At 44.9% G+C, this 4,950-nt stretch overlaps 1 pseudogene; it reads left to right on the top strand.

The window, feature by feature from the left end:
- Positions 1–472: 472 nt before the first annotated feature.
- LOC148021372 (uncharacterized) lies at positions 473–3,439 on the top strand (annotated as a pseudogene).
- The last annotated feature ends 1,511 nt before the right edge of the window (positions 3,440–4,950 follow it).

A 4,950-nucleotide genomic window follows, 5' to 3' on the forward strand; every position in this document is an offset into this window, starting at 1 on the left:
GAGTGAGGCGTACTCCCAATTTTGCATGAGTGGAAGGTGTTTGCAGAGACACAAACTACTTTCAAAGTTTGTGGTGTTCGAGCTAATCATGGTGGCGAGTTTATTTCTCACCTCTTTTCTCAGTTTTGCAAGGATCACAACATTCGGGTGGAGTATTTCCATCCAAACACACCATCAAAGAATGGCATGGTGGAGCATGCAAATCAGACAATGGTGGAGATGGCCCCCAATTGACATAAGAGTATTCCTCATTCCCTTTGGGGTGAGGCAGTGGCTACTATAGTTGACATCCATTCGACTTCACCATTATAGGAAATGACTCCCTATGAGGCTTCCTTTGGGAAAAAGCCTTCCGTGTCTCACTTTTGCATCTTCAAATGTGATGCCTATGTCCATTGTGGACAAGAAGAAGAGGAAGAAAAAGCTCAACTCAAAGTCAAGGAAGCTTATCTTTATGGGCTATAGCACAACCATGAAGGGATATTTGCTCGATGACTCGACGATACAGAAGATTGAGGTGAGCAGGGATGTGATCTTCGATGAGGCTCCGGCTTTTGAGGATCTTATTGATGGTTCACTTACATGTGATACTTCATCATTGACTCACCCTGCCCCACCTTCTATCCCTCTTCATCCTTCCAGGTTGCCTTTAGCACCACTCCTTCTTTGGCTCTTCCCCATTAGTGCAATTTTTTTTAACTCCCTCTCTCTCTCCCCACCAACAGGACATCGGGGAGAGAGAGAGAGGGAGTGAAGTGGAGGATAGGGGGACATGCAGCCCCTAGGTGGAAGGGGTGGTGGCCATGCCACCCTCCTCCCCCTCCTATAAAGGGGAGGCTCCCCCTCCCTGCGTGGAACACAGCACCCCTCCGCCCTAGTGATCGCCGTGCAGCAGGTCCCCCTCAAGCTCGTCACCTTCCCCCCTCCCTACGGCAGCCAGCTGCGCCCCCTGGGGTTCCGAGAAAGACTTCTCCTCCCCCCCACCTCGTCGTCAGGTGGAAACCCCCCCTCGGTGGCCAATGTCTGAAACCCCCCTGGCCATGACAAGAGAAATCCCCCCCCTCGTGTTCAGTGAAGGAGAAAGAGAGAAAGAGGGAGAGAGAGAGAAGGAGAAGTAGAGAGGAAGAAGAGGGAGAGAGAGTAGGAGAAGGAGAAGAAGAGAAGAGAAAGAAGAGGAAGAGAGAAAGGAGAAGAAGAGGAAAAGAAGAAGGAGAAGAAGAAGAGAGGGAGAGGAGAAGAGAAGGAGAGAGAGAGAGAGAAGGAGAAGAAGAAGTGAAAGAAGGAGAAGAAGAGGGAGAGAGAGGAGAAGAAGAAGCAGAAGAAGAGAGAGAAAGGAGAAGAAGATGAAAAAAGAAGGAGAGGAAGAGGAGAAGAGAAAGAGAGAGGGAGAGAAGATTATGAGATGGAGAGGGTGAGATAGATGGAAAACAAATTGGGGAGAGGGTAAAAGAAGAAGAAGAGTTATGCATGTTGAAGTCACATTGTTTGGCCTTAGATTCCTTGTGAACCCACATACCACTTCCTTCCACGAGGGCAAGAGCGGTGTCGTGATGCTGCGCATCTGAGCCGTGAACACCTCCATTTTTGTTGTGCATTTGTGTTAATTTCTGCGTGTGATTCATTGTTTGCGTGGTGCATTTTAATAAACTACATCCAATGTATATATTTCCTTAAATGTATTGCACACTGATCATGTTCTAGAGTTACTATCTGAAGTTGAGAAGACTGACCTCAAACCACTCCAACCATGTTTTGACAGTGCCATGAAGATGTATTAGCAATTGAAGTGCTAAAAAGAAATGGAGTCTTTGTTTGACAAGGCAAAAGCTGCTAATGTGTGACCTGTCTTAAAAAAGGGACAAGAAGTTCAAAAGACAAAGCTGAAACTTGTAATGGAGCACCGAGAGAAATTGCCAGGCTTATTGGTACATGTATGGGGCCATAAATGTGATAGGACAGGTGGTATTGTTAGGAAGGACATCAAGTTCGCTTTTAAGGCAAATCAGCATCTAAGAATGGGGAGGTCACGAATGGAGAGGGAGAAATGCTAAAAGGGAGAAAAGGAGGCTAATTGAGGAAAAGAGTATTCGAATGGCAAAAGGGAGGGAAAAAGATGGATTGTCATGCGCTTGAATGGGAGGAAAGGTTCCTTCTTTTTCGCTTCTGTAGCGAAAGGAAGGGGAGTAATGCTTGGATTGGAAAAAGGGCATTCTGAATGACTCCGCAGGGGAGAAGACAGAGAAAGGGAACAAGGAAGCGAACCATTGATTCGATTCTATCGCGAAGCATGGCAACAAATGAGTTGGGTGACACAGGCGTGACAAACACTCAGATCCACACAGTGTTCCTGTCTTTATGTCTGTTTCTCTCTTCCCCGTTCTGAGAAACGCGGCGGCCAAGGCGGCCTTCCTTCCATTGCAAGACGTCAATTTGGCAGATTAAAAGAGCATTATTCCATTCCTGGGCAGACCTTTGCAGAGATCGCGTTCTTCATCATGGCAGGAGCTTTGTCCGATTGACAGTGAAGGGGAGATTGATCAATTTGGGGAGTACCACCATAAAGTCAGAGCCGCCATCGACAGTTAGGGAGGGAGACACACTTCTCTCTGTGGATCTCGCCACTTCTCTTCGTTCCATTGCTTCGTTACATATCTCTAAGCTATTGCGAGCATGTCTCAGACTCTGGTATCATTGCATTGGCCAAAGGATGATTAAGGCTTCTAAAGGTCCGATTGGATGGATGTCGCCTTCTTTCAAATCCATCAGTTCGTGTACTCTGCAACACCAGTCTGAAGTTACGATACCTGAGTATGCAGCATTGTACAAAGCTTTCAGATGATGTGTTTCAGCATCTCTTATATGCTGCCTCTCTGAGGTTCATCGATTTAGGCAGGAGACATTGCATTTTGTCTTCAGTTGTGACATTTCTTTGGTACGCTTCCGCCATAAGCGGTGACAGGAGGACAGCTTTTCAGTGACAGATACATCTTTGACTCTAATATCTGAGAATTGTCCAGATCTGAAGGAACTTCACTTGGTTGATAAAACCATTGCAAATGACCCCTTGATGCTGACTGATCTTGGACTTCTACACCTGATACAGCGAGCTTCAACCCTCCGCATTTTGAAGCTAAAGCTAGCTCATATTTCAACAGCTTCTGAAGTTGCTATTATGCAATTAGTGAATTTCTGTAGCAATCTTACTCATGTGGAACTTAGCAACTTCAAGCACCTTGGTGATCCTCCAGTGTATGAACTAGTTCAGAGATGCCCAAACTTGTTGGAGATGGCTTTTGACTACTCAACAATAACTGATACATCGTTGGTTCTCATTTCACATCATTGTAAGCGGCTTCGAAATATATCTTTAAAATGCTGTAAGAAGTTGACTGATGCAGGTGTGAAGGCACTGGGACAGAGATGGAACATCTTACCCTGAAAAGCAAGTTCTTAAGCTTTATTATAAAGCTATAAACAAATTGTAAAGCTTTGTCATTTAATTTGACTTTATACCCAAAAAGTCATCAACTCTGATCTATGTAAAGAGCTTTTTCAAAACATTGTAGCAGTGCAAAGCCGAGAGACGCTTAGCCTACGCAAATTCTTATACAAGCTGAATGCTCAGAATGGGAACTCTTGGACCTCTTGAAAGGTTCATGACAAGCAATATAGTGAACTTTGGCATCAAATTTTTGAGTTCTTCCTGACAGTCTCTTTCATTGCTGTACCTTGAACCCCGTGTTCTGCAGCTCTTGCACGATCTCTTCGACATTTCTGGTGAACCCGACGTGAAAGTGCTGCGTTATCAGCAAGATGGGAGACTCGCAAGAAGAGATGACAGATGATAATGTCATGAAGAACCTGTTTTAGTCATTTACCATGTATATGCAGCAGCAAGCTCATGCAAAACGTGACAGTGATGCTATGGATGCTTTGAAAGCTGTCCAACAGGAGATGAAGCAGTTTAATGGCCAACAAGTGTCAACTTACCTGCATTTGTATGAAGAAAAGATGAAGTTTTTTGGGGTTTCTCAAGATGTTTGGAGCCGCTACTTCTTGCGGATCGTGGTTCGAGCTCTTGAAGGTCGAATTGCAGAAATTCAAGAAGCACATGCAGGTTGGGTTGAATTTAAAAAGGCATTAAAAGATGAATATTTCCTGGAGGATACAGGTCTTATGAATCGCAGGAATTTTTTAGCATGGGTTTCTATGCCTAATAAGGGACTTACTGTTACCGCTCTTCTGCGAGAGTTTGAAAGCCGTTATGATCAGTTGGATGGGACTGAACAGCAAGCTTTGGAGATGCAGAAAGTGGAGTTATTTTTGCAAGCTGCAGATGCTGATTTGCAGGAAAAGTTGGATGATCTTTTGGAAGATCAAGCTACTGATTCAGGTTTAAAGACTGAGTGGAGACATGTCATTGATGCTGTGAATGCTCTTGTCAAGAAGCAGCGCAGGAGAGTCAGATTGCATCGAAATACAGGATCAGTTCCTGAAAAATCCTTGGAGACTTCTTCTTCTACCCCTGCTGCTTCTTTGCCTAAGCCTACTCTTCCTGTTATGAATCCACCAGTTCCTGCTGCTCCAGTGCCCTTATCTGTAGATGATGTTATTAAAGGCTTGGCGGATTTGACGATTGAAGCAGTCAAAGCTGAAGTTGGTAAGTTAAAGGAGCAACTTATGTCAGTACCTGCTGTAGCACCTGCTCCAGTGACTGCTTTTCCAGCTGGTCAAAGGAAAGGGCGACGATGTATTTGGTGTGATAGTACAGAGCACCAACACTGCAGAGATTGTGATGCTTTTCAGGAAGCACGTAAGAAGAATGTAGTGTTCTGGGGACAAGATGGGAAGATATGGCTGACAGAGACTGGCGCTCCTCTTGACACGAACTTTGGTAAGGGAGGTATGAAGAAGCTTGTTGATGATATGGCTGCGCGATCAGCTTATGTG

Source organism: Lygodium microphyllum, chromosome 18 (assembly GCF_053477565.2).
Source record: "Lygodium microphyllum isolate KBCC chromosome 18, Lygodium_microphyllum_v1.1.10, whole genome shotgun sequence".
Lineage (NCBI taxonomy): Eukaryota > Viridiplantae > Streptophyta > Polypodiopsida > Schizaeales > Lygodiaceae > Lygodium > Lygodium microphyllum.